At 40.4% G+C, this 15,263-nt stretch overlaps 1 protein-coding gene across 13 annotated transcripts in view; it reads right to left on the minus strand.

Annotated features, from left to right (window-relative positions):
• ADGRL3 (adhesion G protein-coupled receptor L3) overlaps positions 1–15,263 on the minus strand; it is a 491,811-nt gene that overhangs the window by 233,126 nt on the left and 243,422 nt on the right. The window lies entirely within an intron of this gene.

Below are 15,263 nucleotides of genomic sequence, written 5' to 3' on the forward strand. Positions count from 1 at the left end.
CTTCACAAGAAGTCCGTGGAAGTGGAGGCTGCTAGGAAGAACAAAAGAAGCATTTTTTTAGGGGGGAAAAAAAATCCAATCCACCACAAGGTGTAAAGGGAAAGGAGGCAATGAAGGAAATCTGATCTAGAAAGCAGCAGGGAGTAGAGTGCCTGACATGAAGCTGGAAGGATGAGTTTGTTAGTGGCAAAAGAAAGAGCCAAGAGAGATTTATGAGTTTGGAACAAATCACTTAATTACAGATGGACCAAATAAAGCTTTCACCTAAAATCCACTTCTTAATGCATCTCCCAGATAGTCTGGTGTGTGCCCTGCTGATAAGGAGATAGTTTAAAATAAAAGCACAAATCTCTGAGTATCTAAAACCAGCAATTTGTGGATCTTAGCCTGCTGGGAAGACTCATGTGACTACAGGCAGCCACATCCAAGCCATTGGTGTTTAGGGGGCAGGAGAGGCAGAGCAGACCCTGGGAGGAGCAAAGCTCTAATTCCAGAGAAGCAGCTGGCAAGGGCATATGGAGGCAAACACCCAAACACACTACCACAAATAGAATCTACAAAAAGTAGCCTCCACATAGTCACAATTAGGGGCACAGGCCAGGCCTGATTAGAGAGGAGAAAAAAAAAGAAAAAAGCCTACAAATATAGCCTGAAACTTAGGGCACGGAGGGGGAAGCATTAGTGCCCCAAGGAAAATTCAAATTATGTTTAATTCAAAGCAAATGACTGCAAAATTGCAGGAACCTCTCTAATCCCATCACTGACACCTTATTTTCAGCCACTTGATCTATTTTTTTTAAATTTCTTTTTCAGCAGGATGAGAAAAAAGATTTTATTAATTGAATTAATAAAATCCCTTGTTGACTCCAGTCCATTCTGGGTGATAACAAATCCTTTCCAGATGGATTGTAACTTCCATTTAATCTTTTATTCCTCTGCTGACCAGCAACCCACAGGGTATGAGAACTCATTTGTAAGCATCCCTGGCTTGGTGCAATTACACCAGGGGTGATTGTAATAGCTCTTTAAGTGGCTTTTCTGCATTTTGAGACCACATTCAAAGTCAGCTTCCTTCAGTATCCACATATAAACAGTGAATCGTGCTCCAGCCTTCAGTCCCATTTGTTAAAACCTCTCTTTCCAAAACTTATCCAAAGATGTGAAGAATCTGCTTACATTAAGTCTTATTCAAAAGTTGAAAGTTTAGATTTGGAGAAGCACTGTGTCTTGTACTGTGTTGTATTTACCAACACAAATCATGCTTTCGGGGCTGCTTAGTGTAGTCATGAATATATGTCTGCATGGCTAAACCACTGACTGGGGCTGCTTTGTCACATATTTTAGAAAACAGTATTAATATCATGATCAAAACTCACAGGAAGTGAGTGAGAAGTGCCATCCTTATAATAATAATAATTTAAAAGAAAAAAAAGGACTAGACAATCAAGAGAAGAAAATTCCATTTTAGTGCAGATCATTAACTAACCTCTTTGTACACCACAGGATTCCCAACCTTCAACTGAGTCATTAACCAGGCTCCAAAATGATGATAGCAGCCCTCTTCCTCTTTTTCCCCTCTCTCTCCCCCTGCCCCACACAATGAAGACCTCCATGGTCAAAGACTGAGTGAAGGCTCCTCCTAAGCCTACCATGGATAAGGAAGGTGGAAAGAGCCATACAGACAGCAGCTTTTCTCAGCTGTTTTAAACAATATATCCTTTTATCACCACTAATGCTGTCCTGCATCAACTTGAAAGAACAAACTCCTTCTCTGCTCAATGATAGTTAAGGGATTAAAACAGAATTCCCTCGCTGCAAGCGACAGCCACACACAATACAAATTCCTCAACCTGAAGTAAACCCAAAGAAAACATTTCTTTAAAAAGAAAGGATGTATGGGAGGTGGAGACGCTGAAAATCTCTGTCAAAAAGGAATGCTAAAGCCATTCAGCTGTTGAAAACAAAGGAATAACAGTTTATTAATTTACAGGAGAGAACATGCATTTAAACTTTAGCCTATTTTTCCAGGAGCTGTGAAGGGCCTTGGGAGTGCTAATGGCATAGCCTAGAGAGATGACCCCACATCAGTGCAAGGCCTTGCTCAGGCTGCCCATTTTGGGCTCCCCAGCACCCCCAAAGGGGAATATTCAGCAAAATAACAGTGAGGGGGCTCCCAAAGGCTGGTGCAAATAGCTAGGAGAGAGGCATGAAAAGGCTATCTTGACCTTTCATTTTGCACAAGCTGCACTTTATCAGTACCTTGTGCAGCTGGGTCAGTACATCTCCAGGGGCTGCAGAATGGAAAGGAACGTCCTGAACCACAAGCCCACATTAAGGCACACTTCATTAGGTCTAGGTTTCAATGCAAAAAGAGAAAAAAAACATTCTGTTCAGACAAGTTCAGAAAAGAAGCCATCTCTTTCCACTTGGCATAACTATTCCAAAACAACTCCAGTTCCATTAATTTGCCTATGTTTAACTGCTGTGTGCACGAAAAGCAAGTAACAGCAGCCCTGAAAGCCACAATGAACTGCTAGGTTAAATGAATTTTGACTCCTCTCTTTAGTGGTCACCCAACCCTGCAGTGAGCCAATTAAAATGTGTTTATCTTTAGGACTAATAAAGAATAGCCTTGATAAAATAAATCAGGTTTATATTCCCTAATTATTTTTGTCTTTCTTCAAATGGCTTACCTGTGCTTATTAAAATACCATTCCTGAGCACCTACAGGTAGACAGCTAATGATTTTAACAGGAAAAATATTTCAACCACTATTGTTCAAATGTTGACCACATCTGTACAAAACACATTCCTAATGATAGAATAATTTTACTGAGCAATATGTACAGGGATACACTAACACTAAGTTCCCAGCTTCCAGAATAAATACACTTATCATATAGGCAGATGTATATAAATGCAGACATCTTTTTCAAAAACAAACCACTTAAAAATACATACACATAAAACCACATAGATAACACATAGAAACACACAGGTGAACTTGCACAGTACAGGCACAAAGGATCCAGTAATTTACACAAATGTTGGGTTTAAGGTGCAGGCAATGAGGCAACTCCCTTTGACAGAGCATGCAGCTGATTTTCTGAGCAGGAAAGAAATGAGCAGACAGTCATGGACATGATGCTGGAAGCTCCCTACACTCTCATTGAAACACTGCAGCAAAGAAATCTTGGACAGAGATACCTTAATATTCAAGGCAAGGAAATTGTCAGTGCTACACAGACTGACATTTGTCTTCTTTTTTCTTCAACCACAAAAATAGCTCTTTGGTTAAAAAGTGAAAACAAAATTCAATACACCATCCACTTAAAAAAAAGTTTTAAAAAGAAACAACAGCTAGACTAAGTTACATTAGAACCAAAAACAATACTAGGACACTTCTGATGCTAGGCATCTGAAGAGAGTGCAGCCCAACCAAAACCTAGCATAGATTTCTTAACTGTGGAAAAAGCTAAAAAAACTTTGACACACCTCTCATACTGTACATTCTTTGCAAAGTAGCTCTCAATTCCCTCTCCTCTTTTGGCTGTCAGAATGAAGAACTGGGAAGCATTTACCCAAAGACTGGCAGAATCTGTCAAAGATTTAGTGGTGTAATTGATAGGAAATCTAGTGTGTTTAGACAGCAGTGACTGACATCAGCCTCTACAACACAGCATGCCAAAATTCTTATGCCATTACAAAATATGTCCAAAAAAAAAATGGAGTCCAAGTTCTGGCAGCTTATAATGGCAGCTTGCTTGGATACAACCAAAAGTAGCTTCATCCAAAAGATACAGAACATGGATCTACTCTGTGACATACTGAAAATGAGTGTGTGGCCAGTAATATGTGAAAGACACTGAAACAGAGACTGGTAAACAGTGGAGCTACACTGGGACAGTGGCATCACTGTCACTACAGGAAGTGGAGAATATCCTGTTCTTCAGATGGAAAAAACCCTGAGGAGCTGGATTTAATAACAGTATAACTACCTACAAAGCTTTCCAGCTCCAGTGAGTGCCAGATCATTAGTATTCTTGACTCAGACTGATAGTGAAGAGAAAACTGGAAGCTGTGAACAGAGCAATAAGAAATAGAATGAGATCAGGCTCAAACCACAAGGTGAATTTCAATATGCAGTCCTCGCCCAATGGGAGTTGAGTCAAGAAACACAAAATACAGCTGAAATATTTAACAAAGTATAGCTCTCCACAAAGGCATCTGCACACTGCTGTCTTGCACAATATATTGACAATTGGAATCACTCAAAATCTGCTTACCAAGTCTCCTGCCAGCCCTCAGTGTTCAGCAGCTCAAACTTACTAGATAAAGCAGTTTTCTAACAAATGTGAATTAATATCATCATCAAATGGTTGGAAGGCTTCAAAATAAAGACTGTATTCACTAACACTGGTATGTGCAATATATCTGATGCAGTATCAAAACATGCTTACAATTTAACAGTTTAAAAATTTTAGATTTAACTTCCTTCAAGACTCATTTCCTGTGATATATACACAGGTCTAGCATGAATGTTCAGCTTTTGTATGCAAAGCTATGTTGCATTTTTGCTGTATGACTTTTTCAAGATGTCTCTAGGCAGACAAAAGGTTTACAACTCTGAGCTCCCCAGAAGGCATCTGAGAATATCTATTGGGAGACAGGTTTTCAAAGATCAAAGAAATGAAACTTCCTATCCCACAACCCAAAAATATTCATGTTCAACTGAATTATCTTTCCTGGCTTTTGGCTGGCACACTTAAAAAGTGCAGTTGTTACCAAATTTCTCTCTGCCTCTGTCAAGTTGTCACCCAGAAATTCGGTAATGCCAATGCAAGTTTGTAGTAACAATGATATAATAAACTTTAATGGTGTAAAGGATGTATACAATTTCAGGCAAAGTCCTTTACTACATTTTTTGAGCAACTGTTGGATGTAATTTTTTAACAGGCTGAGAGAGGTGGGGCTGTTCATCCTGGAGAAGGTCCAGGGAAACCACAGAGCAACCTCCCAGTACCTAAAGGGGGCTGGCAAGAGACCTGAAGAGGAACTTTGTACAATGGCATGTAGAGATAGGGAAACAGAGAATTGCTTTAGGATGAAGATTATTAGATTTTGATTAGATGTTAGGAAAAAATTCTTTAGTGTGAAAGTGCTGAGGCACTGGCACAGTTTGCTCAGAGAAGTTGTCAATACTCCATGCCTGGATGAGTCTTATACATAAGAGCATACACCTACTAAGATTAGTACTATGATGATAAAGAAACTCAAATTAGTTATCAGTGAAAAGTAGAAATTGTTTTTTCCAATATCTGTCATACCTTAAGGAGGCTTTTACAAAAAAAAAAAAAAAAAAAAAAAAACACACTACCTCTGCATTGCAAAATGAAGTGTAAAACTATCACTGTAAAAATCAAAATGGTCAAATACTAAATGCTTTCATCAGCTTGAGATTAAAGAGAAGAAAATGGCCAGTTTGATAAAGGTGGAAACAAAACCACCAACTGGAAACTTCACAAAGCTGCTCCAGGGTTCCTCTCCTCTCTGCAAAACCAGGTTATCATTAAAGCTGGTACAGACCAGCTGCCCCCACGGAAGCAAATGATGGCCCTGGTCCTGCAAATACCTTGCGAGTGCTTCCAGGACTAGAGTGGATGAATTGAAATAACTTACTTTTTTTCTGGCTTGTGACTGCAGGGTCATCTATATTCTGCACAGAAGACAATCCATTGCAGGCAGGCAAACAAATTAGATGCTCTTGGGCTTTGCAAGCTGAGGCTGTTATTTATCAGTAACAACTGCAGTAATTACGCTGCAAATGGCCACCTGTTTAAATTACTCAGGTATTTGTGTTCCAGGCAGACTACTGGGAAATCTGGGCACATGGAGTTTTAAGGAACGAAGTCCGTAGTTCAATAATTGAGTTTGATTTTATTAAATAGAGAAAAATCCTTGGGAAGAAAACATAAACACGTGCAGATTGAGGGGGAACCAAGCACATGAACTGCTTACAACAAGTGGCACATCCTATGTGCTCCTCTGTGAAGCAACAACTTGACTAAGTGGTTAAGCTGCTGATCTTCCTTCTGCCTCCCATCCCTCTTTGCTCCCCTCTGTGCCCAGCACATCTGCCTTAACTCAGAGCTGCTCCTTGATGTGTTCTGGCTTCCTGGCCTAAATTTAAGTTATACCATTTTGTTCCACATTTCCTTGTCGCAATGCGTTCAGGATTTACCGTCCCACTACTGCTCCCAAAAAGACGCTGTCAGATTTTGTGCAGAAGAAATCCGCACACAAGTTATTGAGACCACGTCTCAGATCTGCCCTAAGAGCAGCCTTTTGGGAAGGGATTCTAGGACAAACTTCTGGGAAGTGATTTAAAAGGATTTCAATGCATGCCTGTTGAGTAGCTGCTTCAGAAACTTCAACAAAAGCCACTGGATACAGAAATTAAATTAGTAACTTATGCTACAGGATGCATTTACCATCTTAGCAGTGCACACATTCCTCCAAGGGGTGAAGCAGGGGGATTCACAGCACACTGACAGGTGATAATGGAAACATATTGCATTTTTCCCTTGGGTTTGAGGGCTGGTGGATTTTTCAGGATCAGTGTGGCTTGATGATTATACTTGGTATGTTACCATCAAAATACTGCGGAGATTTCAAAGGCTTCCTGCGCCTGTCCATTTGACAGTGTTGGCAGTCTGCAAAGTTGTGGTCCTTAAATGAACTACATTACATTTACTACATAACTTAGGGAAACAGGAAAACAAACTGATTCATAAAAAGAGGGACATGAAGAGTTTTTTGCTCAAATGGCAGCCTGATAGGATATCAGTTGAGGATGGAGCCCTAAATAATTAGTTTAAAATTCAAAATAAGATGTGACAATTTCCTTACTGTATTAACAACTTCCATTTTCTTAAGGCAATGCTGTGATGTGCCCCAAGAAGTTCTTGGATATGGAAGTGCTAAGCTTTTGCTCTCACTATTACTAGTTAGTTTTCTTAGACAAAAGCTTCAGGGCAAACTACTTTCCACTGCTGGTACTTTACTCAAAGGGTGAGTGATCATGTATTTGTTGCCAACTCTCTGTCAATTTACTTTCCAACTAATTTAATACATCTTGACTCTGAGGTGTTTTTTATTTTCTCCCCTGCTGATATCACAATGTCAGAGATGAAAAGCTCACTCCCATCTTCCAGCTTGCGCTACATTCAAGTAAATTACCAGATATATTACAGAAAATTTGCAGCATTCATCCAAACACTGTCACAAGCAACCCAACAAAGCTCTGAACACTTTGCAGAGTCGGGGGCACTGACAAGGCAGGGCTGGAAAGCCAAGCTAACGAACCATGAAAATGTGTCTCCTGTACCTAGCAGGCACTTACAGATGTGTGGGCTGGAAAGAAAAACCAAAATCCTAGGGGGTAAGGGGGAGGAGGGCTGGGGGATGGAGGGCGGTGTTAAGGGAATAAAAGGGGAAAAAAAGATACAGAGGTTTTCATTTAGCTTGGTTTAATAAAGCTAGTAAAGAGATTTGTAAAGCTTTGGCAGGTCTACATGGTTTTTAACCTGTTCTTGCCCACACGTGTGAAGAAGGCCTTTCAGAATGCTCAAAAGAAAATAATGAGCAAATGTCTAGTAAAGACTAGGTCAAGCATTTCTGGCTCACCTCTCTAACCCTTTCAGCACAAGCTAATCCTCCTTTGGCACTGAAATAAAGAAATACAAACAGAAATCCCTTCTGCGTTGGCCGCCTGCCTAAACTATAGTGTCTGTAAACTTTCATTGAAAACCCTGTTGGAGTGAAAATTAATTCACTGAAGACAATTCATTGCTCCAACAAGTGACTCTCTCATAACAAGACATACCTGACAGCTCAGCTTGATGACCTATGTCTGAGGAAAAGACACATGTATATACAACACATGGAAACACACACAGAAAATGGGGCATGCTGGGGTCCTGACTTGAAGTTTGCAAGAATACATCAAAGTATGAGACCCATGATAGGGGTGATATTATCCAGGGAAAACATTACAGGAGAGAATTTATTTCAATTCCATCTTAAGTGCTCTCTAGTGCACACCAAAACCACCCCTCTCTCCAGCATTTTAGCACAATTATTTCAATGCCTCTGGGTAATTAGCTCTGATATCTTAGAAACAGTGAGAGAAATTAGCTGTGTGAAGGGATTAAAAGCCAGCACCGTGGATTGGATCAGACCCTGGATCCCAGGATATTCTGAAAAGAGCACCACTGCAACTTAAACAACAGTTAGCAAGAAATACCTAAACACTGACACAAACAAAGAAACTGTAATGCAGAATGTACAGGCTGCCTGTTCTGACCATCAGAAAACAAAACAGGGTGAAAGCTAACTGACTGAAAAAGTATAAGTATCTGTTTATTTTAATCTAAAACATTACAGAAATGAAAAGCTTGCTAGTTTAAATTGCTGTCACATTAAGTAATCTGGAAGACTATTCAAGATATCTAGGCTTCCCTGTCCCCCAGCTTAAATGCCATTGGTATCTCAAAACAATTTCAGAAATACTTTTGAATGAGCCAAAACTCACTAACAAGAAGGAAATCAAATGCTACAAAATCACCATGGCTAACCCAAATGGACTGATGCAAAAGTCCCAGTTGGCAAACCACCAAATGCAATTTCTGACCATTTCCCAATAATTTCCCTTCCATACATCTTCAAGCTATTCAACTGTACTACCCATCAGATGAAATATCTGCATGGGTGAAAAGTGATTAGTGTCAGAGGAGTTCCTCTTTAGGGGCTGAAATACCCAGTGCACTTCAGAAAGGGGGAAAAAAAAGTAAAGGGTAGGACAAAAATAGACTCAATCATATAGGGTGATGGATAATTTATTACAAGGAGTTTCTCCTGCTTCTCTGGGAGGACTGCAATGTCAACCTCAAGGATGAGAAAATCATCTCAAGGGACAGATCTTGACTGTTACTGGGATTACAAAGACAACAGCTTCCACAGAGTGAAAGCTGTCAGATTACAGTAGGCAACCAAGGGACAACCAAAGGTATTTAAATTAGATGGTGAAAAACTTATTTTTCCTTCCATCCTTCTTACTTTTCCCCTCTTTTACTACCATAACTGCTGACATCAGTTAACATCTCACCCTTTCCCACTGTGCACTACAGTGGCAATACAGCAGGCAGACCTGCTAGTTGCACTGAAACTGAAATGGTGACCAGCAGACTGCTTTCCATTAAGTTTATATGTTTTTTCCCCCAGTCCTCTTCTCAATAAACAGTATTTTCGTGCATATTGCTTGTGTAAATGTGAAATATCCAGCCCCAGGTTACAACTAGTGACTGTTGCATTTCCTGGGCCAAACTTTCTAAAGGGTTCAGCTCCTGTTCAGAGCTGTTAGGTGAACAGCCCATCTTTAAAGGGTCTGGCAAAATCAAGTCTCACTGCTATTCCCCAACAAAGCTACTTTTGAAAATTACATGCCACATTCTCTTCAGTTGTCAAAACACAACTCAAACCAATGCTACCATTCTTCAACTAGAGTCAAGGTTGTACAAACTGTAATTGCCAAATCCCTCAAAACACTAAAGAGACGCATGTTTTGTCACTATAAGCACACAGGAAAAAAAGGTTGAGATTAGTTGGATTATTCATCTACCAGCCTCATTAAGAAAAAACATCAAAAAAGTCTCTCTAAAAAAGTGTCTCTAAACACTTCCTGAACGCACAGTAAAATTATGTGTGGGTCCATTCCACAGCTAACTGCATCCTTAACTACTGCTGTGTTTTCCTAAATCTGCTGAACCCATTTCTGAGTCTCCATAAACAGGGGACTAACACCAGGTGTATTATGCAATAGAAAAGAGCTAGAATTAATCTTAAAAGCATTAACAAAATATGGTAAGCAGTAGTGGTGAAAGCAGCCTGACCACAAAGAGCCAGAAAACTCAGGCTACAAAATCCACCTGAGATTCTGCCCTCTGTAAAGCAGGAGGTTATTTGAACTCGTGTTGATGCAGCCTGACCAGTTTTAATTGCCTGTTTTCTTTCATCTACCAACTCCCTTGATATTCCTTATTCTTTTAAATCCACACACAGTCCTTCTACACCTCCCAGGTCAGGTATTTCAAAGCCTCCTCCCCGAGCAGTTTACCACACGCCAGAGCTGAGGCCGTGTGTTTCGGCAACGAACACTGATGCAATGAGAAAGGTTATTTTACCCACGGCTCCTTGAGCATGTGAGGGAGCCTTCTTTTACTGGGAATGCTCTGTTGTCACCTTGGCTGCAATCCTCCATTAACGTGACACGGGAGACAGTGATAAGCTACAGCTCCCACTTCTCTTCAGCTTTTCTTCAGAGAATTAGGAGCTCCGCATCTTGATAAAATGACACAGAATACGTTGCTCAAGAATGAAAGCGATTTTCTAGCCTTTGATTGCTGAAAGCATGCTTGATAAATTGAATGGGAAGGCATAAAAAAAAAATTGGGAGGTAGCTGAGAACAAGACATGTTAACAATGAAGCTCTTATGTGAGGAGGATTCAGGTCATCAATTTTCCTTCAGTATGAATCAAATGCTGTTAGCAACATGGAATCGGCTCCACGATAAGACGCGCAGACACGCTTGAGAAATTTAATGCTTTGCCCCTCGTTGCAGAATTTACAGCATTTAATCGACCAAATGGAAAAGCAGAGGCTCTTATCAACTGGAAAGCAGGAGGCGTGACAGGAGAGCAGCCTGGGATAACGAATGCACAGTGAAGTCATAGGGATGCCTGCGAAGCCACTCCAGTGTCTCGGCGATGCTGAGGTTCTCGGAGTTAATTAAATTACATCTCCCTCATGGGCACAATCTAATTTGGGATGTGATGGAAGTAAGGGTCAGCCTCCATTCTCTTCCATGCCCCAGAGGACACAGAGTATCACTGAGTTAGATGCCTGATGATCCACATCAAGGCTTGCATCCTTACCAGTGAGCGCTTCTGCCTTCACCCACAAGATTTCCTCCTCTTCTGACTCTGATCACCTCTCCAAGCTCCTTTCTAAAATACTTTCCTAGAAACCTCTCTCAGCCACGCTGTGGCCTTCCATCCTTGTAGCAGGGCTTGCTACATGCCTTGGTTCTCTCATTGCTCTCTAAATTTAGTTTGCTAGTACACAACTCAAATCAGGTAGCACTTGCAGCAATTCCCTCACCTCCAAAAAAAACCTTCCAAAACAACAAAACCAAACCATGCATCACTGTACAAGATGATCCATTTCTTCATCAGACTTGCATGCACCTTTCTTCTCTCTCAAAGGTGCTTACAGTATCTTTTTTGAATCAAAATTTCTCCAAGAGGCAAAAGTACTTGTCAGACCAAAGAGCTATGCAACACACATGCAAGCCTTTATGTGCAGAAAAATCCCAACAATTAATTAAAATTAAGACTCTGCTAATATAGACACTGTCATTCTTTCCCATTACCTTCTAAATGTTGGTAAAAAAGGAAACCTTGTGAACTTTACAGATTACCCAATATGTTTCTTTGGCATCTATTGATGTAACCATGCATTTCAATACACAAGGTTGTCACAAACATCCAATTTTCTAGTATTTCTTCGGAAACAGAATTTTATTTACTGTTCACAAGTAATCTCTCTCATATAAATTAATACTAAAATAAATCTATAGCACCCATTTCCACATCAAGCAGCATCTAAGCAGAAAATACAGCAGAAAAAGAAGCTATTGGCAATAATAGTTTCAAACAGCTATCCAGGGGACTTCTCCCTGCTCACAACAGTGATTCAGCACACAAAAGGCATCTTCAGTAATCTGAAAGGAACCTGCTAGTACTTTTTTTTTTAATTATGTTCATTGAGTCACAGTGTCTTTTGGCTTCTGGAGAGCCAGGAGGCAAATTTATTCCTCTACTATCTATGGTGCCAGTCCTCCCAACCCATTCTTCCCAGAATTTCTGCACTGACAAGCATTTCATTCTTTCTGTTGATCGAAACCACACATTAAAATGGCTTGCAGGGGAGGAACTGCCCTGTACTTACTTTATTCAATATTTGCCATATCAGAAGGGCAAAAGCCTTGTGTCTAGGATTGATAGAGGAAAGGGACAAGTTACAACTTCACACACAATGCAGCAGATTCCTGTCACTCTCAGCTTTCCTGTACAGTCTGGGCTCAGTAACCCTCCTTCCATGAGGATGCCCAAACTCTTCTGCTGCCTTGATGAAGCCACTGGGCCCAGCCAAGGATCTCCCTGGCCCTGTGCTACTCTTGAGCAGCTGCTGTCAGTGCCACTGATGCCACACCTTGTGATCACTTAGTACAAAGTGATCATCTCTGGCATGGAAAGGATCCATGACTCTTCCAAATGAACTCACTGGCTTGTGGAAAAGGGGCACTGGGGGAAAAATCTCTGGAAACGGTCTCTGTATTTCAAGACTAGAAACCCAGTCTTCCCTTGAGCCCTGTGGGAATTGCCCAGAGGGCTGTGATCTCAAGGTGGCGTTTATCTCCTGACAAGCTGGAAGAACAGTTTTCATCAAAGAATAACATAATCAGGAAAACAATGATTAAAGAATAATTCTCATGCTGTATTCGCGTGTCAATCAATCCTCCAAAGTAAGGTACAGATCCAGACACACAAAGACGTAATCAACTTTTTAATTATAAGAAGGCTTTTTGAATGACATTGCTTCTTGTTTCAGAAAACAGAATCTGCTGCATTCCTCAACTAAGACAAAATTTGTTTTCTACGGGTTTTTTTCTAAGAAAGCACACAAGAAAAAACTGTAGGAACATAAGAAATGCCAGAGGCTTTGGCCACACAACTCTGCTCCTGCTGCCCTGCTGAAATTCTCATTTGTTCAGTCACCCAGCGCAGGCAACTGAGGTATACAAGTACATAACAATGAATTACCCTTTCTGCAACTTAATTCTTGACCTGAGTAGGTCTCCAGTTTTCATTTTAGGGCGACCAAGAATGAGAATTATTCAATGACCCACACATTGCATGCTTCTGGGTGGAGCTGGGATGAGGAGTGGAGGGTGTGGGAAGCTGCCCTCCCTGCCCCGTTGAATTTGCAAATGGCATGTTTGCATGGGAGAGGGAATCAAGAGATTTTGGCCATGCCACTGTCCCTCAGAACTGCTGCCTGTGTGCCTCCCAAACTTCAAACCAGCTCCACTTCACCATGCAAGAGAGCAATTTTGGGAGTCTATACACAAAAACAGAAAAGAAAGTGGCTCAATTTTGAGTTCTCTGTAAGTGCCACACCTGTGAGGAAACTGCACACTGTACGATTTTCAAGACCAAAGTGACAAATTCCAGACCATATTATTGGGGGTGTCATAGAGGCAATTAAGCAATCACCCAGAGATAGAGATTATCAGAGAGTCCTGCTGTCAGCAGCAATCAAAGGCATCAAATACATCTGCCACAAACAGGAGCAGCAGAAGCAGAAAGATCAGTGACATCAATTGATTCCAAACAACCTACAGGAAAAGCAAATGCCATGGACAGGCAGGAAGAGATCTCTTTCTACACATAACAGATATATAAACCTTAAAAACCCCAGGTGTGCTCACACTGAGAAAAGCAAATGCACAGAGCTGGCAAGGCTGCTGGTTAGGAGAAAAGAAACCTCTGCTATTTTCCCCAAGAGTGCCCAAAAGCTCTAAGACAATATCAAAATGCCAAAAAAAAAAGCCCGCCCCCCCCCCCCCCCCCCAAAAAAAAAGATAAAAAAATATGCATAATTTTATATATGGTGAAACAGGACAGAAGTAATCAGAGGAGAGGAGGCAAGAATTTTCTCTGAAGGCAAGTTTTACTATCATTGCCTGCCTCAGGACTACTGAGTCCTAAGCATTCCTTCAGCCTAATCTCCATAAAATAAGTATGACCTGCTGAACACTCAATTTTGAAAAAAAAGGTCTTCACAAAAATTAAAATTTATAGTAATAGCACGTATTTGCATATAGTATAAGTGGAAAAGTCATGGGCAAATAACAAATGAGTACCTATGTGACCTGGTCTAACAAATCCAGAATAAATAATTCCTCCCATCCCTCTATAAATCCTTGGTCCAGTTTGTCCTTGCTGGACACATCAATAAAGCATTATACCATCCTAACCAGAGGATCAGTTCTACCCTAGCCAACCATCTGAAAGCTTTTCTGGGGGGAAAACAGCTTTTTTCCCCTACCCTTATGTCCACACACACTCACACCCCCAACTATAACACCATTAAGTTCTTCTTTAGCTGTGAAGTTGGAACATTTACGAAGTTCCTGCAGTTTAGAGTAGAAAGCCTTCCCACACCTACAGCTTCAGCCTTCTTACAGGTATGAGTAATAAAACACAATCTGAGAAACAGCCATTCAGGATAAATTCTCTCCTGGAAAAGATGAAAAATTCATTCTCTCCCCAGAGCAAGCTGAAGCAGTCAGGAGCATTCATGTCTTTTTTGCTATCAACTCAATTAAGCACGCAATAAGGATTGCAGGGTAAAATGTAGCATGTATTTGCATGCATGTAAAATGCAGATTGAAAGAGTCTTAAAATGCCCTTATAAATACAGCAAAAATAGACCAATAAAATATTTTGTAATGACTATTTATGTTTGTATAACAACTCATTATTTCAATTCTCCGCATCAGGGATTTCTTGTTTCTTTCCTCTACCCCTTAAATAAATCTAAATAAATTATACATTTAAAAACAGGCTATGCATCTATAACAACAGAAACAAATTTCATTTAACATCCAGCTGTCAAAGACAGCCCTTCTGTCACTCTTTATTCAAGTCTGTTCTACATAATTCATATCATCTTAATTATTTCCTTCTCTTTCTGGGTAGGATGGCACTTAAGGACGAGCCACTTCCAGCACAGTCATTTCCTTTGGAGATGATACGACTGCATGCCATGATCACTCACAAAAAAAAAAAAACCAAAAAAAAAAAAAACCACCCTACACTGATATTGGGTCTCCAGGTGGGGAATGATGTATGTGCACATGCTATCATGATGGGACCTCACCTAATCCACATACTACACAATAAAAATAGCAGTATATATACATAATTCTGAGTTTTAACACAGACATACTGTGCTATTAATAGCCTTTTATTCTACTTGAACTCCTGTATGAACAGATGTTCACAGAGTTCATGGGAAGCAGAAGACAAGAAGAGAGCATTAGCTCAAACCAGACTGGTATCTTTTATCTCTTTGATTT

The sequence above is a fragment of the Melospiza melodia genome, chromosome 5, assembly GCF_035770615.1.
Source record: "Melospiza melodia melodia isolate bMelMel2 chromosome 5, bMelMel2.pri, whole genome shotgun sequence".
Classification (NCBI taxonomy): domain Eukaryota; kingdom Metazoa; phylum Chordata; class Aves; order Passeriformes; family Passerellidae; genus Melospiza; species Melospiza melodia.